This window comes from Phascolarctos cinereus, unplaced genomic scaffold, assembly GCF_003287225.1.
Source record: "Phascolarctos cinereus isolate Bilbo 61053 unplaced genomic scaffold, phaCin_HiC Scaffold_4;HRSCAF=312, whole genome shotgun sequence".
NCBI lineage: Eukaryota > Metazoa > Chordata > Mammalia > Diprotodontia > Phascolarctidae > Phascolarctos > Phascolarctos cinereus.
The window spans coordinates 637,446,792-637,473,892 of record NW_027555847.1 but is presented as its reverse complement, the minus strand read 5'-3'; the positions used below and the strand labels follow the sequence as shown (position 1 = coordinate 637,473,892).

At 38.2% G+C, this 27,101-nt stretch overlaps 1 long non-coding RNA gene across 2 annotated transcripts in view; it reads left to right on the top strand.

Annotated features, from left to right (window-relative positions):
• The first annotated feature begins 7,835 nt into the window (after nt 1-7,835).
• The window catches only part of LOC144457038 (uncharacterized), an 87,428-nt gene continuing 68,162 nt past the window's right edge, over nt 7,836-27,101 (top strand). For both annotated transcript variants that reach the window (XR_013486345.1, XR_013486344.1), the window contains exon 1: nt 7,836-8,298. This is a non-coding gene — a long non-coding RNA (uncharacterized LOC144457038). The remainder of the gene's footprint in view (nt 8,299-27,101) is intronic.

Here is a 27,101-nt window from a genome sequence, read left to right as displayed (position 1 = left end):
TTTCTCACTATTTTTCCCCCAGAGACCAAGAAATTTTGCTTCAGGTATGGAAAAATAAATCTGCAAACAAAAAAGAGTGTTTTTGTCTTGATTTATGTGCATTCTTCTTATTTAATGCAATCAAAGCTTTCTTTATTTGGATGCTGGGTAGCTTGAACTGTGTAAGTCACTTGGCTATAGAAGAATATGAGTTTAATGGTATAAAGTGGCAGCCACTGGTCATTGGAAAAGATACAATGGGACAATGAGGTGGGTCCTACTAGAACAAAATGTTGTACATATTTTCAGATTTGGTCACTGTATTAGATGGTTTTGCTTCATTCTTTTACTTGGTCCCAAGAAAGAGTTTAATGTGGAAAGTAGAGGATTAAAATGTAAAGATAAAAGTAATCAGTATCATTTAAGATGTATATTAAACTTCTTTGTGTTCCCTTTAAGTGTCTAGTATATGCATACTATAGTATCATAGTATATCCATCCTATATCAAGGTTTAGTTAGTTGTAAGAACTCTTGGAGTTAGAAGACCTAAATTCTAATTCTGACTTACTAGCAACTTTGTGACCTTGGGGAAGTCACTTTTCAATTTCCTGAAGAAAATTTGGCTTATTGCAGTTGTAAGCTTGAATAGTTTTACTAGCTTAAAACTGCCATAAGATTCTTGGGACACCCTATATATTGATAAATAAACTTTATAAATGAATCAATAATCAATCAGTAAACAGCTAGTTGGCACAGTGGACAGAGGGTTGAACTTAGTGTCAGGAAGAGCTGAGTTCAAATTCTGTTTCAGAAACTAAGTAGCTGTGTGATCCTAGGCAAATTACTTTACCTCTGTCTGCCTCAATTTCCTCATCTGTAAAATAAGGATAACAATAGCACCTACTTCCCAGGGTGGTGGTGAGGATAAAATGAGATATTTATAAAGTGCTTTACAAACTTTAAAGTTTATATAAATGCTAGTTATTTTATTAGTGATCCATAAGCCAGGCACTACCCTTCATGCAGGGGATATAAAAACAAAAAGAAACACACCCTGCCCCCAAAGACCTTACAGTCTCCAGAAAAAATAACTTGCACACTGGTAGGTAAATACAAACTATATACAAAGTAGATACAAAGTCATTTCAGTGCTAAGGAGATCAAGGAGACATCATGTAGGAGGAGGCACTTGAATATCTGTGACAGGAGCTAGAAGCTCCAAGAGGTGAAGGTGAAGAGGGAGGCCTGGAAGAACAATCTACAGAAAAGAACAGAGGTGGGAGATGGAATGTTGGGGAGGAGAAAGATCAAGTAAGCCAATTTGGCTGGAAAATACAGTCCATAAAGGAGAAAAATATGCAATATTCTTGGAAAGGTAGGCTGAAACCAAATTGTAAAGAATTTTAAAAGCCCAGCGGTAGAGTGTCAGCACCATTCATGTAAGTGAAGTTTTGACAGCAAGTGATCTGGTATTTGAGCCTTTGGTACTGAATTATGGCCTCAAGTCAAGGGCCTAATATTGGTGATTCTGGTGCTAGAAAGAAGCAGCTTAATATTTGGGATTCTGATTCTAGAGGAGGGGGTCCTGTTGTCTGAGGCTTAGTCCTTGAGGTAAGACTCAAGTCTTGGGCCAAGTCCTAGAGGTGAGATATAAGTGAGGTACGTAAGGTTTTGGTCCTAGGCTGGGTATCACCTAGCAATAGAGGCTGTAACATTTATACACTAAGTCAGGGCAGAGTAACAGTAGACTCCAAGGCAATAGTTGTATGAGAGAGGGTAGAGAAACCAATCAGAATATGGAAAGATGCTGCCTTTGGCTCTCCTGAAGATGAGTGACTTAAGTTGCTCATTCTCTAGTCCGTGGTCTGTCTAGCTTCATGTCATACTCTGGACAGTAGATATCACTTGGGTTTTGTTGTTGTTGTTGTTGCTATTTGTATTTTTATTTGTTTGGTTTTCCCTATGTGCATCGTTTGGCCAGTCATTTGAATTGTTACAGATAATGACTAGGTGCCTGTACCAGAATTAGAAGTTACCAGTACAAAGTCCTCTGCAGAGAGGAACATGTGGATGACCTTGCCATCACAGGGACTCTCTCTCAGCTTGGACTCTGCAATATATCTCCTTTCTGGCAATGGTGAACATCTTTAATAAGCCTTGCATTTTTATGCCGCCCCTAGTATTTATGATCATGAGGTAAATAAGGGTATCTTTGTTATCTCTTTCAAAGAATCTTTACTAATTTTAATGTGTGAATGGAAGACATTATTGGAAAAGAGTCTTTATAGTGACATTTTGTTCTAATGAACTGAGTACTTTGAAAAAAACCCATGTAATTAATAAAGAATAAACATAGTTGGATCTTGTAGAGTGAATACAAAGTAGGAAAAAGTTATACAAAAAAATTAAGATACAAAGAACACTAAGCAATTGGGGAAAATCAGGAAAGGCCTTGTGTTAGAGGTGGTACCTGATCTGGGAATGAGACTTAGAAGGTGCTCAAGAAATAATTGTTGAATTGTCCAGCACCAGGAATTCGTGCACTGATACAGATCCTTATGATTTGATGTGACCAAAAACCTTGGTTATCTTATGGCCAACCTTTGGGTCACAAGCCTCTCAAAACTTAATCAGTCTGTTCTTTGGTTAACAAACATAGTCTATTGCCAGCTTGTTCTTGAAATCCTTTCAGCAACTTTGCATGACCACAGAATCACAGAATAACAAAATCTTGGCATTAGAAGGCAATAGACCTCAAAGGCCATCAAGGCCAATGCCTATTTGAACAAGAAATTGAATTTGAACAAGAATCCCTTCCACAGCATGCGGGATGGTAGTCAGCTAGCTTTTGCTTGAAGACCTGGTGCCTGAAGATGTTTTAAACTTGGGACCTTGACTTATTTCTAGGGTTTAGAGTGAAAGTCATATAGAGCATACTGTACTATGCTTACTTTAGAGTTTGATATGTCAGTGTCTTATAGCCACAAAGTAGACCCAAAGGCAAATATTTATTAAAAGGTAAAAATATGTATACCCACATTATTATTTTATCAGTCAATAATGGTGTTGCCCGACACACATGTACACATACATTTATACATGTATGCGTACATGTGTAAATATATGTTTACATAAATATATTATACACGTGTTTCCATTATATACACACACACGTATATTTTCCCATTGATTTCATCAGTGTAGGGAAAGCTTGGTGACAAATTTCCTCTACCAATGTAGATTAAAAAGTTCAGTTCACAATCAGGGAAAGAGAGAGAGAGAGAGAGAGAGAGAGAGAGAGAGAGAGAGAGAGAGAGAGAGAGAGAGAGAGAGAGAGAGAGAGATGTAGGCATGGTTACTAAGAGGTTAAAAATAACTGTCAGCCAAGGTTATTTAGCCAGTATGTGTCAGAGGCAGAACTTGAACCTAAATCTTTGTGACTGAGGCTAGCTCACTTCATACTGTGTTGTGTCTGTGTATGTATGAATGTTAGAGAGGCAGAGACTGAGACAGAAAGAAAATGAAATATTTAACTTTGGTTAAGGGTTGGGTCCCCTCCCCCCACTTCTATTAAACAATGCAAGATCAAGCCTTATTTGTACCCTATTCTTTACCACCAAGAACCTAAAAATCCTTGTATCTTGTCTTTTGTTAAAGAGATTTCTTCTTTGTTTTTGTTATACCAGTCTAATCTAAAATCACAAGGAAAGCAAGTCTGCAAATTCCTTTTGCTTACCAGCATGTTTTATTAACAGTTAATAAAAAGTAAATATATCACTAATGAATTTCCTGTATATTCCTTATTTACTTAATATAGCTTATATTTGTATGTTTTTAATGTGTGGATCAGAAAACCATTTGTATCAGAACAGGAAATATCAGTACTATATAAGCAGATACATATACTCACACACATAGGTATTTTTTAAAAATAAAAAAAAAATCTTAGTGGTTTCTAGTTTATCACCGACCTTGAATTCTGAAGGCTAATTGGGCTATACCCACCCACTTTTAGGACAGCTATGAGCTTATCTGAAAAATCCCACTCTAGCCCCCCATCCTTAGCCTAAAGGAAAATAAGAATATCTTGTCACAGACTCTGACCCAAAGACTGCAAAAACAATTGATTATTACAAAGCTAAAATTTAAGCTTGGCCTCTAATCCCAAATCCCAATCTGAAGCAGGGGAAAATTGATAAGAATGACTTAACCTATGTGAGAGAATTGAATCTATTTTTGTACATAAGACCAAGACTCTTGCCTTTGGGTTGCTTTGCTCTTCAAAAACCCATGATGAAGTTGTTGGAACTTCAGCTCATAGTAGGATCAGCCATAAGTCTGAATCCTTAAATACCACCTGCCTCCAATAGAAACATACAGGCCTAGAGCAGCACATTCCTAATAGACACACTCAGAAGCCTCAGCAACCACATTCCCACTCCATTTGAGATCAAGGATCTCGACTGAACCTTGAAATATCCTTCAATACAATTAAATAAGCACTGTGTGTTAGCTGTCTTCTCTTCCCCTGTAGTAATGGCTGCTAACTTATTGCATAAGGTATTTGGAAAGCATTTGCTGCTAAATGGGGTGGTGGTGGGTGAGTGGGAGGGAAGAACAGGACAGCTTAATTACTTTTTCAGTACCACAAATCCCCAATTCAGACCCATGATGTGGAAATTAATACATACTGAGGCAACCCATTTCACTTCTGGATTGTTTGATTTTTGAAAGATTTCCTAACATCAAGCTTAAACTTGCCTCTTAAAATTTTACCCATTGTTCCTTGTTCTAACCCCTGGGACTAAGTAGAACAAATCAGTCCTGTCTCCTCTTCCACATGACAGCCATTCAAATATTTGAAGATCGATATTACCTCTCCTCCTCTTCCTTTCCCCTCCCAAGTCTTTTCTTCCCTAAGATAAATATCCCTGGTTCCTTCATTCTTTGTAGGGTATGAAAGTTGAGGCCCTTTACCATCCTATTTATTTTCCTCTGAATTCTCCTCGACATCAGTACCCTTCCTTTAATGTAGCACTCAGAAATTAAAACAAATTTCAGATGTGGCCTGAATGTGGCAGAGTACATACAGTGAAGTTATCACATCTCTAGACCTGGACACTACACCTCTTAATGTAACCTCAATGAGAAATGGGTGGCATAGAAGATGCACAGATATTTCCTGCTTGTTCTTAGCTGACCACATGTGAGTGTATGCTTTGGGGATAATTAAGCCATATATATCCTTATTTAGCCACTGAATAGGAAGAGGCAATGACTTCATGGATCTTTAAAAGGGAAGTGACTCCACTCCAGTCTTTCTCTTCCTTTGATCAGAATTTGTGAGGGGTGTGCAACTTGTCCTTTTACCCGTCCAGACCACCATGTGGTAGTGAGCACATGGAAGCTAAAGCCCATTTTTTTTTTCCGAAAGGCGAGCCTGAAACTGGATCTCAGGGCAGAACATTAGTTGCCTCTTCTGATGAGTTTCTTTCCTGAATATAGGTAACTAAACATTGACCTACTTTAATGGATGTGTCCAGAGCTCCAAAGGTCCAGGTCCACTGGGTGAAGATGACTGGCAGCAGGAGAAATTTCTGTACCAAAGAAGATGACCACAAACAAGAAAAGGATCCCAAACCATACAGCAGATGGACTTTGAGGAGGTATGGAGCTAATGGAAAATGTTTACATGATTACATAGCAGATCTGAAAACTGTTCTATGTTCTGATGAGGTTTAAGTTTCAGCCTTCTTAGAAGGTATTGCAGTCGTAAGCTAATTTACTGAATCCTATTTTAAGTCTTTCTGTCAGTGTGTTTAGCGTTTCTTTTGTGTGTAGGAAATAAATACCCGATTCACACTTCATATTGCATACTTTTATACTCTCCAATTTGGGAAGACCATAGACATGAACCAAAACCTGTTTTAAATAATTTTCCTCAGGGTTTGGAGGTGGGAGCATGAATGCAAAGCACCAAAGAGTATGAGAAAAGGAATCCAAGGTCTCTCAGTACTGAACCTGGTCAAGATCACCTCAGTCAGTCACACAACAAATATTAAGCCCATACTATGTGTCAGACACTGTGCTGTGTGCTGAATCTAGAGCAAACAGACCTGTTAGTGAAGAGATAGAGGGATGCAGTACTCCATCCCTGGGGTCCAGGAGTGATTTATATTGCTACATAAGCTTGTACAGCACAAGCTTTCTTTGCTTTATTCACGTTTAGTTAAAATACCTAAATTTTTCCAGTAAATTACTGTTTTGCCACATATTCTTTTCTGCACTTCATTTCAAAAAATACATTTCACAAGTGTAAAACATCACCTTTGTCCCTTTTTAATTTCATGGTGTTTTATCTGTCACAACATTCTTGTTTAACAAGAGATTTTCTTGACTCCTGATTTTACCCATCCTGATTTTTCGTCACTTGCAGTTTTGATAAGCATATGACCCAAGCTTTTAACCAAGTAACTGATAAACAGTAGAGAGCCAAACAGATCCAGGGCATACCCAGGAAACTTCTTCGAAAGGTGACATATGATAAGAAACTATTCTTTGAGTCTACGTACGTGTTAAATGAGTTCTTAATTCTCCTAATTACACTATGGTTGAACCCTTATCTAGTCATCTTTTCCACAAAAGCATGCAAGGTTTTGTTGACTGTTTTATAAAAAACTAGACAAACTGTATATATGTATGCACATACATATATGTACACATACACATATGTACATATACACATACACATGCACACATATTGTAGCATTCTCTTGACATGCCAATCTAGTGACTGTCCAAAACTGAAAATAAGGTTTGTCTTGCGTGACACCAAGCTGGTGCCTTGTGAATATTGTTTTAATTTCTTCATGTCTGTATACTCTCCATAACCTGTGAGTTGGTCCTCCGGTGGCATAGCTTTCTAAAACCCGTGGTCACCACCAGCAGGTGCCTACAATTATTATAGTTAACTAGTGAATAGTCTTAAGCATTATGATTCCCATTTTACAGATAAGGAAACTGAAGCTGGAGGCAAGGAATGACTTGATCAAGCTCATACAAGTAACCGTGGCAGATCAAGCCATTCTCTTGACCCTAGCTCCACTGCCCTGTCCTCAACACCTTAAAGTGATATATTTCCGGAAATTAGTGTAGGCTTGGGCTTATAAATGACCCAGCCCACTCCTTATGTCACGCGTGTCGCCCACAGGTTTCCCCAGTCCTCGAAGGGCCGCGGGAAACACACTGCTGAACGTTATAACCCCTTCAGGGGTGGTTCGGTGGACGTTTCCTTCCTGCCCTTTCTTCTTCAATCTGAGCACTTACTCCCAGGGAGCGAAGTGCAGACCCCGGTTGCGACCTCCCACGCTCTCTCCCCTATCTCAGCTAACACCAAAAGCCGAGAAGACGCCCTCCAGTCTCGTTAGCTTACTCCTCCCCCACCTACCAACCCACATTCACGAGACCCACATTGCGCATGCTCAATAACCCCGCTGGCTTTCATCAGCTTGGGACCTTTTTCACTGCGCCGAGGCCCACCACGCCCACAGCATCTCCTCATCGGATTGGTCCAGTGGAGCAGGCGGGGGTGGAAGGGTGAAGGGGTGGGTGGGGAGGAGGGGCCGGGAGAGGAAGGAAAAGGAGACCTAGTAGTTTCTCCTCTCCTATACCGCCTTCGCTCCAAGCTCAGGAAGCGCACGCGCAGGCGCGCGTGCGATGGAGCACGAGACCGCCCGAGAACGTGGAAACGAGGCGTGGAGCTAGAGGGAGGGGGAAGGGGTGGGGAGCCGAAGATGGGGAAATAGAAGGGCGGGGCTGCCGTTGCCATGGTAGTTACGTCAGGCGGCGTCGGGGAGCGAACCCGAGACACACACACATACACACACATACATACACATACACACACGGAGATACGCACACACAAGAGGAAAAGGTCAAACTAAAGGCGAGGAGGAGACGGAAGGGAGCAGTCGCCGTTGCTGCCGGCGCGCGCCATGACGGACGCGACCTAATCCACTTCCTTCGCCCGGACGCCACCGAGCCCCCCCTTGACTTATTCCCCCCCCCGCCCGCCTTCGGAAGCGCCCCCCCTTCCCGGCGCGAGCGTGTCCACGCCCCCCTCCTTCACCACTCCCCCCTCCCGCGGGAGAGTTATTTCGGGGCCGCGCGCACGGGCGCGCGCAAGAAGGGGGGCGGGGGAATGGGAAGGGGTTCCAGGCGGGGGGTGCTATGGCAGCAGCTGGGGCTACTGTTCACCTCCCTGTACTCGAGACTCATTACAACCCCCTCTCCTGCAGAGACCAGAGGGGGCTGACCAGGTGAGTGCTTTAAAGAGGGAGAGGTAGTTGTCAGGGGGAGATGAGGACACCTTGTACCCCCCCACACACTCCTTACTTTTTTAATCTGAGAGGCGCTCCGGAAGGCGTAGGGGGTTATGCTGGGGTGGGGGGAGATAGACGAGTTTTTGTGGAAGGGGGTTCCATGCTCTCAGTTGTTGGGAGCAGGGCTGCTTGGGCTAGAGAGAGCAGGACTTAGGGGAGTTTCCCTCCCCCTTGTTCTGGGAGCCCTGGAGTTGGGTGGGCAGAGCAGGCTGGGGAAACCAGGGCAGAAGTTGGCAGAGGAAGGCAGGACTGGCCAAAGTGAAGTTGGGAACCAAGTGCCCCGTGACTCTGGAGATGATGTGGGTGAAGGAGTTGGGGGTGGGAGTTTATAATATAATGAAGTCCTTAAGCCAGGGCGGCTTTTTGAGGATGAACAAGAGCCCTTCCTCTCAAGGTTTGGGGGGTGGTTTGTTGCTGGGTAGGAGGAAGAGTTGGCAGAGGGCAAGACACTGATATCACTCACCGCCTCCCAGGTTTTGGAAGTGAGTAGGTAGGTGTAGCTGGGGGGGTGGGGGTGGGGGAATGGGGGGAAGGAGTCGATATTGACCAGAGTGAAGTGGAGAAGTAAATGCCCAGGGACCCTTGGGATGGCTCGAGAGTAAAGTCTAGTGGAGGACAGTGGGGATGGGGAACGCGAAAGTAACCTTGGAAAGAGACAGCTAAGGTTCTCGGAGACGCAAACAGCACTGGAGTTCAGTATTTGGGAAGCAGCGTGTTCTAGTTGTAGTTATGCCACACAAAGCTTTGTGACCTTGGACAGGAAACTTCACCTTTCTGAGTTTCAGCTTCTTCATTGGTGAGATGAGGAAGTGGACTATGTAATCTCCAAGGACCCTTCAGAGTTAACTGTTTGGGGCTGTGAAGTAAACTTTAGGATTAGAATAGGGGGTGGTTACTGGGACTGGGTAAGTTTTGAGACTAGGACACTGGTCTGGGCATTTGAACTGGAGATTCTCTGAAATGAGCCTGTCCCTTGCACTTGGAATAGCTAAAATGCTTAGTTTAGAGAGAAATCTTACATAGTACTGAACCTAAGGGGTGGAAGTAAGGTGAGACAAGAAGGCTGTGTTTTGATTGGGAATATATTACTTGTGAATAAGCACATCATGATACTGTGACCATTGCCATTTCTGTGTTTTGTGAATGTATTAATCAGTAGTTTTAGATAGCACTAATTCAGCTAAATGAAGTCGGTAGGCATATAAATGCCTTTATTATATATTATTTCTGCTGTACTTAACATATAAAATAGGATAATCTTTTTCTTCTGTTTGCTGAATAAACATTAAAAATAATAAGCACAAATTTCCCTAAAGCCTTGTAAAGTGGTAACATTTGTCAGATGAGTTTGAAGTAGCTAAGTTTTTCCTGGGAGAAAATTGTTAAGAAAATGTATAAGCAGTCATCTTTGTAATAAGCTTTGGAAGCCATCAAAGTATACTGTAGTTGTAATTGCTCGGTTTTGGTAATCACATTGATCTAGTGCCACCTTTCAGACTGAAGCTTTACTGAAGGAAATTCGGAGGGATAGTAACAGCAAAATACTTCATTATAAAGAATATCTAGTTCTTAAGTATAAGTTTGAAAGCATCCGTCACTTTAACTGTTTTTTTTATTGTCATAATATTAAATGGGTATTTATGTCCGTGTATAATTTAAATTCATGTGTTGGAAAGAATTCTCTTTGACTAAGATGCTTTCCCACATTAATTTTGAATCCGTTGGCATTTAAACTTCAGTGTGTTTAATTCTTGAATTGTTAAGCATTTTTTGGCAAATTTATTTTCTGAAGGAAAAGGAATGGTTTAAAAACGATAGCTTTTTTTGCATGTGTAATCTAAACATTATACTAAATTGAATCATATTAATTTTTAATATTCGAAACATAATCTGGAAAATAGCCTTTTTTGTGAAAGTTAAAGTAGTGGCCAAAGCGTTAATGCTGAGAGAAAAGTGAAGATGATGTTGAGTAGCAGGCCCAGAATATCCAACCCAATTTTTTAGTTACTAGAAGATTTATGATCATTTGAAATGCTCTTTCAGCTTCTCAGTTATTTTATTTTTACAGAAAGTTTTCTCTCCAGAGGGCTTTCTGCTTTGAAATGTGGGCTCTGTGCCACTTGGCCAAAATATAAGTTCAAAGGTCTTTAGTACACAGAGTAAGAAAGGTTTTGTGTCTTGTAACACATACTATTTGGTGAAGGTTTATTTTGTACCTCATACTATGTTCTGATTCCCTTTTATACTTTGTTGACATTGACTATTGGTGTTTTATGTGGTTGTGCAATTTGAAGAACTATTTCATTTAATTCATAAGTCCAGGATTTTCAGAAGAGACAGAAAGTTGAGCAAGTGTAAATTTATACCTGCCCTTGGGCATCATTAATTTCTGTAAGTGGCACTTATTCAGTAGATCATTTTGCTGTAGGTCTTATTGACCTTGATGACATTTCAGAGGTCATAGTTTGATACAGAAACAATTTTTGAACAGTTTTAAACTCCAAGATTATAGAAATAAATGCTTGCTTTGAAACATGAACATCTTTTTCGTATTTTTTCTTTACTGAAGCTATAGCAAAACAAACTGAAAAACCCAAACAAATTCATTGATACCTGGTCTTATGTTATAGTGTGTATCTTTTTCCTCACTTATTTTTTTTAAAAAGTGTGTTTTCTAAATTCTTTTCCAGAGTAACTTGTATTTTCTATAGTTGTCTTTTTAAAGAATTTTACGTGAACATATGGTGAGAGAGAAGAAAGCAGGTTTGGTTGTGAATTTGCCTTTTGAAATAGCTTTGCCTTGATTTAAGAAAACCCATACACAAATCTACAAATAGATAACTTAGGGGATAGTTGTTTATAACACAAAAGGTTCCTTTGTTTTATAAAAGGATTTACTATAGGGCTTTTTGAAAGAGTGAGCTTTCCTAGTACAGTACACTTTAAATGTGATTTGGTTGGCTTTAGTAATTCAGTTTCACAACGTTTTATGAACATTTTTGTGGCATATAGCCAAGGTATACGTGTGTTTAGAGAGACACAGGAACAGGGACTGACACAGAATAGAGAGTTAGAGCTAGGAGAAACCTTAGAGATAATCTAGTTCAGCCCCCTCATTTTATATTCTTTTTATCATCTCCCCTCTCCTACATCTCTGGGTTAGTATTTTTATATTTTATTCCAAATAGCATTCTCTTTGGCCACTCAGTTTTGGTGTGTAATTGTCGTCTGATTTATGCTGTTCCATTTATTTAGTAGTACCCTGAACTTCCACTGTAACACTGTTTGGATTAGAGCAAAGTTTGGTCTGAGGCAGTTCTGTCTCGGATCCCATCCAAAGGGTTTAGTTACTCAAGTATCAAAAGCATCTTGTCATAAGATACCCTGTCCAATAAGGTGGTCCCACAGGACCTTTGGGGAAATGTTACGTTGAAACTCCAGTGTAATGTAAAGTAAATCGTTTTGGTTTGAAATCCGCCTTTAAATAAAATCCAGTTACATTGAAAGTATATTTAGATGCAAAATATTCTTTAGAATTACAAGCTTAATGATATACTAAAATAATTTTACTTAGGAGTTATATGTAGTTAATATTCACTGTGTACATAGGACCTATTATGTTAATCATGGCTCTTTGAATTTATGCAAATACTTTGTATTTATATTTGCTTTATAATTTCAGAAGTTTTTTCCTCTTTTGTGAGGGACTTGGGTTTATTTGAAATGACTGAAGGTAGTTGAATGGATTACTTTCAGAATTTAATTTTGAGACCAATTTGTTTGACCTAAAAGGAGGAAATTGTAATAATGTAACTAAAGCTTCCTGTAGCAAACTTTATGTAGTTCGAGGGAGAGGAAAAGAAAGAGTGAATAGGCCATAGACCTGAAAGGAAAAGGAATCATTTTTAGCCTGATTTAGACCAAAGGTGGAATAGGGGGTGAGTATTTTTCCAGCTTTTTTAGAGTACTCTTATGATTAGCAGGAAGGAGATTGAGAGAAAAGAAAAAAATATGTGGTAATGTGTTGATAGTGAAACTTACTCTAACTTCACACAATAAGAGATGAGAATCCTGAGAAAATGATGAATAGATATTTCAAAACTTTTAAAAATACTTAATATTTATTTCAAAAGTAAAGACATTGCCCTTAAAGTACAAAATTATTATAATATATATGATCTAGAGAGGCTGCATTTTGGATATTGAGCACAATTTTCTTCATTTTATGGTAAAGGGATATTAGAAAAATTAGAATCTGAATGATACCACTGATTCCAAAATGAATATTTTCGGTTTTCCATTGGAAAATATTAGAACAGTTGTCTGGGGTGGGAGGAGAAGAGAAGATTGGAGAAAATTTATTTAATGTAGATATTTGGATCTAGTTCCAAATTTTAAAATGTATCTTTTAAGTTAAAAAAAAAAGCTGCAGCAGACACACAGTTTTTGTATTTGGTATACAGTATACTATGTCCGTAGAATTGTAAGAATGGGATAATGATTAGAAGGAAGCAATTGGAATCTTAAATGGACTTATAGTCATAGTTCTTTAAATTGTTAAGTATCATTTAATTTTCTATTCTTATTTTTCTTGTATACAAAATGGAATCAAGAATATACCTTGTAAGCTAGGGCTGATTTTTATAAAGTAATGTGTAAAGCTTTGGGGGATGGTTTAAGATGCTGTCACAAGCTTATTCTTATTTTTGCGTTATGTTTGTTAACTTGTATGTTTTTAAAAATTCCCTTATATAACTAATTTTTGGAATTAGAATAAAATTTTGGAGCTAATCTTTTAAAATAGACTTTAGCTTATAGTTTATCTCCTAAAATTAAATTTCCTTCCCTTGTGCCCCCATTTACAGTTTTTTTTAATGTGTATTTGTATTTTCTAAGCACTAAAGATGTTAAATGCTGGGCCAGCTTAGTTATAACACCAATAGAAAGTTTATTTTTTAATGACTGTTTTGCATATTTTCTCCCAGCTGTTCCATCTGTATTTCAAGTTAAACATTGTTTGAATTGTAGTTACCAAGCATACTTTAATCAAGTTATTTTAAATAAAAGGCTTTTGCATTTCCTTTAAGAAAAGAAGAATAGTGGAACAACTAAATGCAGCACATATTTTGTTAAACATTTTAATTTAATGATATTAGATCTAGTTTTAAACTAACCTGAATTAATATGAACAGCAATAACGACCTATTAAAACCTTTTCCTGTCATTGTTAATATTTTTCAAATGTTCCATACATTCCTGAATTGTCTGTTATTTAATGATCAAATTATGTGATATTGTAATCCTGAGAATTTTTTAAAATCTAGAAATCAACATTTTCTCATTAGACCTGGAATGATAATAGTTAACATTTATGTAGCACTTTGAAGTTTGTACGCTGTTTTGCATATATTATTTCATTTGATTCTGATACAACAGCTCAGTGGGATGGGCGTTATTATCAAACTCATCTTGTATATGAGGAAACTGAGGCTTAGAGATGTTGAGTGACTTGTCCAGGGTTACACATGTAGCTTAGACAGTATTTGAAATTCAGGTCTTTCTAACTTCAAGGTGAGCCATCTATCCACTGAACCACCACCTGACCTAGAGATCACATTATCTTGCCTCCTTATGAGGAAGCTGAGGCTCAGAGATGGAAAATGATTTGTCATCACAAGCTGAGGTGGTTTGCAAAGTACTGAAGTCTTCTGACTACTCAGACCATATGCCCCTCCATATGTTTTTTTAAAAATTTAAAATAAATGTAAAACAAAGTACATTAAAAAAAAACCATGTTCACATTTTTCTGATTTATAAACAAATGCTTTTTGAAAATATTGTTTTTCAGTGATTACATAGCAGTTGTAAGACCTGTACTAAGCTGCAGTAATTTAGATGAACATACTCAATTAAGTTTAATTTGTATTACTATATAAAGACCCATAAAAACCAATAACTATAATGGAATAATAACTTATATTGGTTGCTGGATTAAGTTCAGAATGTCACATGGAAGTGATATTTTAGTAGTAATTATAAATTTTAATTTGGTTCTGTTTTATGATCTTTTTGTCATGTGCATAATAAAAATACAAAATATGTTTTAGTAACTGATGAATTTATGGTTTGCCTCCTTCTAGTCCTCCTTTATAATTGGATTTTGGCCAAACTTCATTAGAACTTTTACTGTATGGTATTCAAAGTGGACTGTGTTTTTTTAGTTTCTTACCTGATAGAGGAAAGAAATGAGAACTATGTAAGATAACCCTTAGCACTGACTTTAAGTTTCCTATAAGTCTTAAGTTGAGTGTTGAACAATTATTTTAAATGTTTGTTTTTAACCTATGGTATCTAGATAAAGGAGATTGTGTTTGAAAACAATTCTTCAGAATCTTTTTTTTATTAAAATGTTAGCATTCAAAGTTTAGGAATAAAGGTGGAAAGGGGGTTTTGTAGAAAGTGAGTTAAGTGATTGAAGTAAAAATCTGTTTAATTTATTCTTACTATTTACAGTCTTTTTATTTGTTCATGCAGCTCTGAAGTTGAATGGTCAGTGATTCACATTAAGTTATACAGTTTGGAAGTTGCTAAAATAGAAGCAACCTAGTCCTTTAAAAGTTTAACTACTAGGAATACTATACTTTTGGAAGAAAGCTACCAGAGAGAAATGAAGCAGTTTTCTCACTAATTATCATTCTGGATGACCACACTTAAATTATAAAAAGTACTGAATTTTATAAGATAGAGAAAAGACAGTCCTTCAGGGGAAGGATTTACATATACAAATCAGCCTCAGAAACCCTAGGCCATCAGTTTGCAAAGCATGCTTATAATTGTTTACTTGGAAGCTGAAGGGGAATGGTGAAAGAGATACTTTAACTTCCTATACTGTCATATTTTATTAATTATTGAAGTGTTTGGGTATATGGCTAGGGAAGAAATACAAAGGTAAGGAAAAGCTGGATCATTGATTCCTAACCAACCACAAGACCCAAATTGGATCACCGAGGGCCTGAGGACCTTGAGGATTTCTGTGGACAGAATTCAGGAGAACTCAGTGTGACTGTTAGTCCTTTCTCAGTGCCCCACGCAGTCTTCTTCCCTCCCCTCTAGCACGAACAAGGAAGGAGCTGGAGCAAGGGTTTGAGAAGTTAGAGGAGGAGGCTCCTGCTGTCAGAGGTTATTGTGATAGCAACAGGGAAAAAAAATAGTTTCTGTAGTTTTGAGAGAGATTGCACAGAATATTGTCAGGATAAAATTGCATGGTGATCTGGCATGTTGGATTTGTTGAACCAGGACTAACGTCAAATAGAATAAGATACCTTTATTTTATTGATGAGGTACTCCTAAGTGAATTATCTGAGATTATACAACTAGTTAGGAATAGTCAATTCTGAAATCCAAACTCCCTGAGTATTGTGGTCTTTCCATTATACTATTTAGAAGATAACTATATTGGTTCATTACTTTTGAATGTGAGAACTAACAGAATTATTTTAGAGTCAGGGCATTTCCACTTAACACTTGTATTACTTTGAACAACTCAGTTAACCTGTGTAGGCTTCAGTTTCCTTATATGTAAAATGAGGTTAAACTAGTTGACCTTAAGGTATCTTTCTGCTTTAAATTTATGATTCTGTGGTCCTATTTAGTTATAGAATCATGATGATGTTTTTCAAGAAATAATAGTTAATATTTATATAGTACTTTAAGATTTGCAAAGTGCTTTTACAAATATCTCATCCTCACAACAGCCTCCAGGAGGTAGGTGCTACTTATCCCCATTTTACAGATGGGAAACTAAGGCAGAGGTTAAGTGACTTGTCCAGGGTCACACAGCTAGTGTCTGAGGCAGGATTTGAACTCAAGTCTTTCTGACTCAAGTCCAGTACTCTCTCCACTTTGCCAACTAGCTACCTTTTTAACTTTTTTCAGATCAAAAAGTAGTAAGCCTCTTGAGAACAAAGACTATGTGTTGTTTATTTCTATCTTTCTCAATTCCTAGTACATATTATGCTTTATAGGATGTAGACATTTGATATTTCCAGAATTGCTTTCATATCACAAATACTATTAATCAACTAATATTTAATGAGCAAGTAGTATATTAAAGACATAGTGCTGATGTTTTCTCAAGAGGTAAGGATAGAAAGCACAAAAATTATATACTGGTGCAGGCTGAACTAGATGGCCTCTGAGGCCTCTCTATCTGCTCTGAGATTCTATATGTTATAAGAAAGAATAGAGGGAGGACATTTATTGAATGCTTACTACATGCAAAACACTGTGCTAAGGGCTGGGGATATAAATAGAAAAGTAAGACAATCCATGCTGTCAGGGAACTCACAATCTAATGATGAGATAGTGCACACGGCAGGTTTTAGCAGCAAGTCTGGAAAATCCAAAGTTATAAAATGGTCCTGTGGTCCTTAGGGGACATTGGCAAAGCACATGGTGATACATCTTCTTTAATATAATTTCCACTGATAAAATCCTGTTTGTTTCTGATGTTGAACCATTTCAGGAAAGGTGAGATGGGAAGGAAAGAATAATTTATTAAGTGCTTACTATATGCTAGGCACTGTCTTAGGTGCTTTACAAACATCATCTCATTTTATCCTCATGACAACCTTGTGAGGTAAAGTGCTGCTATTATTGAATGAGTCAAAACAGGTTTAAGTGATTTGTCCAAGGTAGTTAGAGTCTAGTCAGAGTCTGAGGCCAGATTTGAACTTGGTTTTCTTGGCTTTGGACCCAGTGCTTTATCCATTATGCCACCTAGTTGCTTTGACAATGCCAAGGTTTTTGGGGGTGAGGATTTTATTTTCTGGGTCTTCAGTAGCTATGGATGCTGAGGAGGCAGGGACGGCAGCATCCATAGAATCACTTGTCGATATCTCCATAGTGCTTGATTCCAAGGATGATCTTGCAAGAACTGGACTAAAAGTCTGAGGGTGCTGCCACTCCTGAGATTCTTGGGTTTACCTGACTAATGGTAGAAGTTGGTGTTCATGGCAAGGAAAGTGGGCCAGTTGTCCATATTAATTGATACCCCCTTGATGATGGCTGTGGAGCCCAGGCTGGATACAAGATTGGTGGTCTTGAAAGGCAGTGTTGTTCCCAAAGTTCTTGGTCCTGGCTTATCTCCATTGTAGTCTGAGGAGAGTTGGAGATACAAAAATTAGTTTAACTGACCAGGAGAGTATTTAAAGTAAACTGATCACTGGGATTAACTTCTTATTAATGATTGAAAGTTGGTTGAAAAGTACCTTCTATGTATAACATTATGAGGCTGCTAATGATTTTGGATAACTCAGAAAGCATTCTTACACCTTGATCAAAATTATGTCTCAGGTATCACGTGCCAATTTATGTGGCAACAGTTTATATGAAATAGCTCCTAGTTGAGATAAATCAAGTGCTCCAGTGCTTTTTTTCATTTTCTACCATTTTGTCATTTTTATCAGTGATTTATATAACATAGCATGCTATCAAGCTTGTAGATAACACAAAACTGGGAAGGATAACTAAAACATACAACAAAAGTTTAATCCAGAAGATTCTGAGAATCTAGAATGTTGGATCTGATTTAATAAGATGAAATACCAAGTTTTACACTAGGCTTCAGAATGGCAGAGATATGGCCAGGCAGCACATATTAAAAAAATCTAGGGGTTTTAGTGGACTCCCAAGTTCCATATAAGCATGTTATATGTGAGTCAGAAAGTTAATGCAGTCTTAGGCAGTATAAAGAAGGGTGTGGTGTCCAGGGCTAGGGAAGTGATAGTCCATCTGTTCTCCACTTTTGTCAGGCCATATCTGAAGTATTATTTATGTTTGGGGGCCATATTTTAGTAAGGATATTGGTGAAGTAGAGAGTAACTGGAGAAGTGGAATCAGGGTGATGAAGATCATCAAGATTTTCCCATAAAAGGATCATTTGAAGGGAAGGGATATATTTAGTCTGGAGAAGGAATCAATCCACAGACGTTTATTTAGTATGTACTGTGTGCCGGGTGTTGAGAATACAAAGACAAAAACAAAACATTACCTAACCTCCAGAAGCTTACATTCTGTTAAGACAACTTGTGTATATATATGTAATTCTAGAAGGCATGAGCAGCTGAAGTGGATTGGGAAATGAGGAATTTTTAAAAGTTGGAGGTAAAGACAGTATACATTCTTGCCATGAGGGACAGCTTATGGAAAAGCACAGAAATGAGCAATAGATAGTTGTGTAGCAGGACTAGCAAGTAGGCCAGTTTTGATGGAACATAGAGTGGGAAGAGAAGATTTGGAAGATATGACAGCTCTTTAAAGAGCTGTCATTTGGAATAAGAATTAGACTTCCTGCTTGATCCCAGAGGGCAAAATTAGCATGGTTACAATGAAGCAAAATCAGGCATGAAATATGGAAAAACTTTTTCACAGGAGCTGGAATCTTGGAATTATGGCCTTGGAAGGCAGTGGGTTCATCCTTACTGATTGTCTTCAAGCAGTCTGGATCAGCGCTTCTTAAACTGTGGGTCACAACCCCATATGGCAACGGTAAAAGGTTTCTGAACTCACACGGACAAAAAATTAATTCAAATTCAAACGTGTAATGAATCCTCTGTGTTTCTGGCAGCACTTGCCCTGGTTGCATTGCATGACTTCACTGCAGCCTTGGTTCTGAACACAAAGCATGCCCACTTTGCAATGCACATGCCCTCAGGCCATGCAGCTCCAACTTGTGGAGTTCAAGAAGCCCTGGGTTAGATGACAGATTGGGTATGTTTTTTGAGCTGGACTCTTTTATATGTGAGTTGGACGAGATAACCTGATATCTCTTTCACTTCTGAAATTGGGTTTCTTTTTGGTCCCTCTTTTCTGTTGCTTCATCTCCTGTGGTATAAGTCATCCCATTAAGAAAACGAGTAATTTTTTTCTACGTTTGAAGTGTTAACATGTCTTCAACATGCAGCTTTCTTCAAGAATGAACAGCAACATCAGGCAGGTTAGTATATTCCATTGTCAAAGTTCCTAGTGAAAAATGGACTGCTTCAATTAGAATGACATGGGAACTACATACTTCTGGCTTTTAGAAATCAGTATGGTGTTTCTGCCATCAGTGCTGCTCTAGCTGGTACTCAAACCTTAGATAGAACACTGTTGAATATGAAAAACAAGTGTCAAGGGCATTTACGTAATTTATGGAAACCCAACAGTATTCAAAACTCAATATTGTACATTAATTAGAAGCAACAGTTTCAGGTATGGCATTTGGCTTTCTTTTTTGACTTCAGGTTCTACATATCCTCTGAATTAGTCCACTCTTTTGTCCATGTTCCAAAGAAAGATCTGTTTGTTTTTAGTGGAATAGGCCCTTTTAATTTTTACGTAGTCCATAATAATTGCCTGTGTACATGTGGAAGAGCTAGCATGTCACAGTGGGAAATGCACTGGATACAGCACCAGGAGACCTGGCTTTGTATGTTGTCTGCAGAAATGACTTATTGGGTTGGGAAAGGCTCTTACCTTCTCAGAGCCTCACTAAAATGAGGTTAATTATACTTGTATTTTCTGCCTCACAGGGTTGTGAGGAAAACACTTTGCAAATCTTAAAGCATTATGTAAATGTGAGATTTTTATTATTATTGGTGAAATTGACTTATTTTTATTAATGAAATGTCATGAACCCAGCAGTCCTGTGGAAACCCTTTTTATAAACAGACTAACATGTTTATGTGAAATATTCTGGGAAGGGGGAAAATGTCAAAAGTATAAGATTAATTTTTGTTTTCTAAGATTTTACTAGATAAACTCATTGAGCTAGGTACTGTCTTAATTATAAATCTTTGTATCTTTCCTCACTACCTACCTCATGACTAGAACAGTTGTTTAGTCATTTCAGTTGTGTTTGACTCTTCGTGACTCCATTTGGGGGTTTCTTTACAAAAGATACCGGAGTAGTTTTGCTATTTTCTTCATGAGCTCATTTTACCAATGAGATAACTAAGGCAAATGGTATTAAGTGACTTGCCCAGGTCACACAGCTAGTCAATGTCTGAGGCCAAATTTGAACTCAGGGAGAAGAGTCTTCCTGAATCCAGGTCTAGCACTCTCTACACTTCACCACCTGGCTGCTCTGTTTTACATATAGTAGGTACTTAATAAATGTTTTTGTTATTTTAAGGTATTTTGTAAAGAGAGATTTCCTTTGGGGGGGAGGAGAGGGACTGGGACTGGGATGGCAATTGGGGTTAAGTGACTTGTCCAGAGTCACACAGCTAATGAGCGTTATGTGTCCAAGGCTGGATTTGAACTCAGGTCCTCCTGTCTCCAGGGCCGGTGCTCTATCCACTGTGCCACGTAGTTGCCCTGAGATTTCTTTTTATAATAAACTAAAATATTAACAGAAAATAGCTTTTTATGACAAGCATTCTAGGTTGCATTAAGGAACGTTAAGTGGTAGAAATGTTCATGGGGGTAACTAGAGAGCACCAGTCTTGGAGTCAGTAGAACCTGAGTTCAAAATATGACTTGACACTTACCAGCTGTGTGACCCTGGGCAAGTTACTTACCCCTAATTGCCTTGCCAAAAGAAGAAGAAGAAGTAAAAAGAAATGTTCATGTAAGTTGATCAGACAGCAGTATTTTCTTTTAATTGGTACTTTGGTTCTTAACATTAAGCCATGTTTTCTCAAATACTATAAGTAAGAATTTCTAAGTGTGACTGCCCTTCATGGTGGGCTTTTGTCCTCCTCCCTTGAGGATTCTGGGAACTAAGCCGCAAAAGGAGAAACAACTTCTAAGATTATTGGTAAAGTTTAGACCAAGCCTATTTCCTTTGCAGAGATACAAAAGAATATGAATGTATTTAGTGTAATGGTTAACCCTGGGGTTTTCATTTCACTTTAGCAAAATGCCTTTCTGTGTGACTTTAACAAATTTGTAAAGCCAAAGTGTGCCTCTGCATTCTTTGCTTAGTTTTGTCATGAAAAGAAATGAAAATACTAATGCATTTAAAAACTTTATTATTCCTATCTTGTGTTTTTATTTTTATGTTACCTTTATTTCTAAATATGTCCCTCCCATTCCTCTACTTGGTGAGCCTTCTCTTTGTTTCTCCATTTTTCAAGTGCCTTAAAGAATAGTTACTCATGTATTAAAAATAGTTCAAATTCAAATATAAAATTAGTGCTAACTAAATTGTAAGAAAGTACGTACAGTAGTTTATTTCTCTAAGCTTTTCTGCCATTTTAAAATAAGAAAGACAATTTTAGGTGAGTGCAGAAGAAATTTGTTATGTAAAAAGTATTATGTTTAAATTCTTTTTTGCTTGCTGCAACATGAGTACAGCTCTACTGACTATCAAAATTGGTGATCCTGTGCTATCAGTTTTGTCCAAATAGTTGGGAGTACTGGCCTATCCCATTCCAACAGCAGTTTAAGGTCTGTGGAATATTTCCTATTATTTGATTATTCTTTTTTTTCTTTCCTTATTATTTATTTTAGTTTTCAATATTCATTTCCACAAGATTTTGAGTTCCAAATTTTCTCCATATCTTGCCCCTCCCCCAACCCCAAGACTGCATGCATTCTGAATACCCTTTCCCCTAATCTGCCCTCCCTTCTACCAGCCTCCCACCCTTCTCTTATTCTCTTCCCCTTCTGTTTTCCTGTAGAGCAGAATAGATTTCTCTACCCCATTGCCTGTATATCTTATTTCCCAGTTGCATGTAAAAACAACATTTTAACATTTGTTTTTAAAGCTTTGGGTTCTAAATTCTCTCCTCCCTTTCTCCCCACCCACCCTCATTGAGATGACAAGCAACTCGATACAGGTTAGACTTGTGTAGTCATGCAAAAACACTTCCATAGTAGTCATATTGTAAAAAACTAACTATACTTCCCTTCATTCTATCTCCCCCCCCATTCTCTTTTGACCTTGTCCCTCCTCAGAAGCGTTTGCTTCTGATTACTCCCTCCCCCAGTATGCACTCCCTTCTATCATCTGCCTCCCCTTTCTTATCGCCTTCCCCCTATTTTCCTGTAGGGTAAGATAGATTTCCATAACGAATTGAGTGTGTATGTTATTCCCTCCTTAAGTCAAATCCAACAAGAATGAGATTCACTCATTCCCTCTCACCTTCCCCAACTTCCCCTCCACTGTAAAAGCTTTTTCTTGTCAGTTTTATGTGAGATAATTTACCCCATTCTGCCTCTTCCTTTCTCTTTCTCCCAGTATAATCCTTTCTCACCCCTTAATTTTATTTTTTAGATATCACGCCGTCATCTTCAACTTACTCTGTGCCGTCTATCTATCTATCTTTTTTCTCTCCAGCTACCCTAATAATAACAAAAGTCTCATGATTTACAAGTATCTTTCCATCTAGGAATGTAAGCAGTTCAACTTTCATAAGTCCCTTAAGATTTCTCTTTCTTGTTTACCTTTTCATACTTCTCTTGAGTCTTATATTTGAAAGTAAAATTTTCTATTCAGCTTTGTTCTTTTCATGAAGGATGCTTGAAAATCCTCTGTTTCACTGAATATCCATTTTTTTCCCCTAAAGGATTATATTAAATTTTGCTGGTGATTTTTGGTTGTGATCCTATCTCCTTTAACCTCTGGAATATCATATTCCAAGTCCTTCAGTCTCTTAATCTAGAAGCTGCTAAATCTTGTGTTATCCTGATTGTGTTTCCACAATAGTTGAATTGTTTCTTTCTGGCTGCTTGCAATATTTTCTCCTTGACCTGGGAACTCTGGAATTTGGCTACAATATTCCTAGGAGTTTTCCTTTGAGGATCTCTTTCAGGAGGTGATCAGTGCATTCTTTCCATTTCTATTTTACCCTCTGGTTCTGGAATATCAGGGCAGTTTTCCTTGATAATTTCTTAAAAGATGATGTCTAGGCTCTTTTTTTGATCATGGCTTTCAGGTAGTTTAAGGAAGTATTTTCTTCAGTGAGCTTTTGGACTTCTTTTCCATTTGCTCAATTCTGCTTTTTAAGGCATTCTTCTCCTCATTAGCTTTTTGGATCTCTTTTGCCATTTGGGTTAGTCTTTTTAAAGGTGTTATTTTCTTCATTTTTTTTGGGGTCTCCTTTAGCAAGCTGTTGACTTGTTTTTCATGATTTTCTTGCATCACTTTCATTGCTCTTCCCAGTTTTTCTTCTACTTTTCTTACCTGCTTCACAGAATCCTTTTTAGGCTCTTCCATGGCCTGGGACTGATTCATATTTTTCTTGGAGGCTTTGGATGTAGGAGCTTTGACTTTGTTGTCTTCTTCTGGTTGTATGTTTTGATCTTCTTTGTCACCAAAGTAAGATAATATAGTCTGACTCTTTTTGCGCTGCTTTCTCATGATCCCAGCCAATTATTTGACTTTTAAACTCTTTGTTAAGGTAGGGGTCTGCTTCCAGTGTGGAGAATGTACTGTCCTAATCTTTGGGAGTTTTGTGCAGCTGTTTTCAGAGATACTTCTAAGGACTTGTAAATTTTCAGTTCTTCCAAGGTGGTGTGATAAGGGGCAAGGTATTTACTCCTTTCTTGGCCTGTGCTCTGGTCTATGATTGACCACAAGCACTCTTTTTTGCCTTGGACCCTCTCCACTGCGCCACAAGCTCCACCACTCCAGCACTCCTCTTTGCCCCAGGACTGCCATCCAGAACTGCAACCTCTTTCCAAGCATAGAGCGAGAGAATCCTGCCTCATTGTCAGCGAAGAGATCCCTACAATCTCTCTCTCTGATCAGCCATTTGATTCCCCCTCTGTCTGTGGGCAGAGAGCTGTGGACACAGATGTACCCCCAGGTTGTGCCAGGACTGGGGCCAGACCAACCTCTTCTCTCACCGAGGTCACAGACCTTTCCAAGTTGTCTTTGGTGTTTGTGGGTTGAAAAATCTGGAAACTGCCACAGGTCCCCTTGATTCAGTCCCCTGAGGCCTGTTCCAGGTTCACTGAGGCCCAGTCTGTGTGCAGCTCATGCTGAACTGCACTGCTTTCCCAGCCCAGCTCAGTAGACCTTTGCAATCAACCATCCAGTTGTCTTGGGCTGGAAATTTGTTTCACTCTCTTTTTGTGGGTTCTGCTGCTCTAGAATTTGTTTAGAGCCATTTTTTACAGGTATTTGGAGGGGTTTGGGGGAGAGCTCGAGTAAGTCACTGCTTTTACTCCACCGTCCTGTCTCCGCCCCTATTTCCTATTATTTGAGCAGGCCACCTATTGTCTAGGTGATACAGGTTTGAAGGCCTGAATTTAAATTCCCCTCTGGTCACATGAGCCTTGGTTTCCTCATCTGTAACGTTTGAGGATTGGATTAAGTTTGAGGTTCCCAAATTTTCTTGGTTCAAATGCTTATAGTGTCATATTAATTTTTTCATACTGTTCTTAGGCCGAAAGAAATACAAAAGAATTCCATTTATTAAATAGCTAGATCCAAACAACTACATGAGTATGTACACCCTAACAACTTAGCAACTGAAAAAATAACATAATTTAAAAGAAAAAATATCATTCTTAATATTTTATTTCGTTCACAATTACTAATAGGATGTATGCACCTGTTAACACTACACCACTTCTTAAAACTTGGAATCACATTGGATGCCATCATTGATTTTGATGTGGTATGTTTTTATCATAACAACTGCTGAAAATCCAACTTCACAAAAACATAATGTTGAAAGTGAGAAAGCTTGAGAAGTTACTGGTGGAGCCAAAAGTACAAGTAAATAAAAATATATCAAACATTCAAGAATGTCATCAAAAAGAATATAATTCAATCTAATGTTGAAACTGTTAATTCCCTCAAGCTAGGAGTTCATGCAGTGTCCACCAGATGTTTATTGTCTCTTTGTTTCCTTTGAAAATTTGAAATAACCTATGGCACCCCTGTGAGTTCACTGTGACACCTTCGTATACAATTTGGGAGCTGTAGGACTAAGTAATCTTTAGGTCTTCCAGCTCTGACATTCTCTACGTTTGTGTCATTTGTCTATTGTCTTTGCATGATCTGTCTAGATTCTTTTTGATGATGAGCTGCCATCAATACATCTGTCACCAGTGACCTTCTGCATTGTTCTTTACTTGTCTTGAAGTCTGGTAGAGAGGTTTTAAGTATTGTTCTTTTCATTGACTGCTGAGTGACCATAAATATGCTTATGCTCCCAGGTTTTATTATAGATCATTATTCTGATGTGGAGATCATTGTGGGTACCACCATATTATCATATCCTACTTGCTTATACTAGTGGAGGTGAAAACAATCTGAGAAGTTTTGAATTTTTTGGTTCTGTTTTCTGTCCAGGCTCAAGTTGGTAACTGAGGTTGACGTTTTCCCAATCTTTAAGCCATCTCTTAATACTGAGCCTTGTGGGAAGTGCTTCCTTTGAATCTACTTAATTTTATCAAGAGGCATAATTGGTTTTCTTAGATGTCCATTATATCTGACTTCATTTCTGCATTTGGTATTTATTTCATCAGTGGTGTCAATATACACAGGATTTACTTCACTTTTGTTCAGTATATTCAAAGCTGCCATTGTTTCTACCAAGTTGAGTGCCATTTGTAACCACAAAAATATAGCAAAAGGATTTTTATGAACATAATTTGATTGTATTTTCACTAATGTCTTACATTCTCTTCATTACAGAGAAATGTGTGTATTTCTATAGTGGATTAAAAAAATCTTCCTTTTTTTGTGTGTGTCCAGAAGGATTTAGACTTAAGTGCTACTAAGATGTGACTTAACACTGTTTAAATATTTTAAATCCTTAAGGCAGTTATAGAGAATTTTTGAGTTTGCCTATTGACAGCTTTAAGAGAATAGGGTGGGGAAGAAAGCCAGTTTGTCAATAGGCTGCCAACTTTTTGTTTGTTTGTTTGTAAATCTCCATGCTATTAGGCTAGGAATTGAGTAGGAGGAAAGCAGGCTGGATTGCATTTGGGAAATTATACAGTGCTTTTAATAACCTCACTCTTCTCTGTGAAGCAAAGGCCCATCTTTTAAACAATAATAGTCTTTCTATGATGCTGTAAGATTTCAAGTCATAGAATACCACAGTCATTGAAAAAATAAAATTGTGGGTCACTTAAAGGTCAATAAATAGCGTGAAATGCATGAATAGGCTGCAACATGTAACTGATGAAGAACTGAATAGGAAAAGTATTGTAAAAGATCTTGCCAGGGAGATGTATTAATTGGCAAAAGATTTAGACTGTCAGTTAGGGAGGGGTAACTGATGGATAACTTGAGTGCTCCATTGGTGTCTATTCGGTGTTGGGAAACTTGGAGAATAGTTGAATCTATAGGAGGGTGTGGACATGAGCTAGGTGGCTTAGTGGATAGAACACTGGACCTGGATTCAGGAAGACCTGAGTTCAAATATGGCTTCAAACACTAGCTGTGTGGCGCTGAGTAAGTTAATTGAACCTCTGTTCACCTTAATCCACTGGAGAAAGAAATGGCAGACTACTTCAGTATCTTTGCCAAGAAAACTCCATGGACAGTATTGGAGTCAGACACAACTGAACAACAACATAATGGATGAGGAACCACATGGGATGAGAGACCATGGACAGGTTATCACTTGTATTGTTGGAGGGAATACTTACATTGATGAGATTAGAAATCCACTTCAGGTATTGAAGTCAAGTTAACATGAAAATTTAGTGTAACCTGTATGTGTGCATGTGTGTTTGTATGTATGTATGTGTAGGGGTGTACTAACTGATTTTTAAGCAGTAGCTGGGCT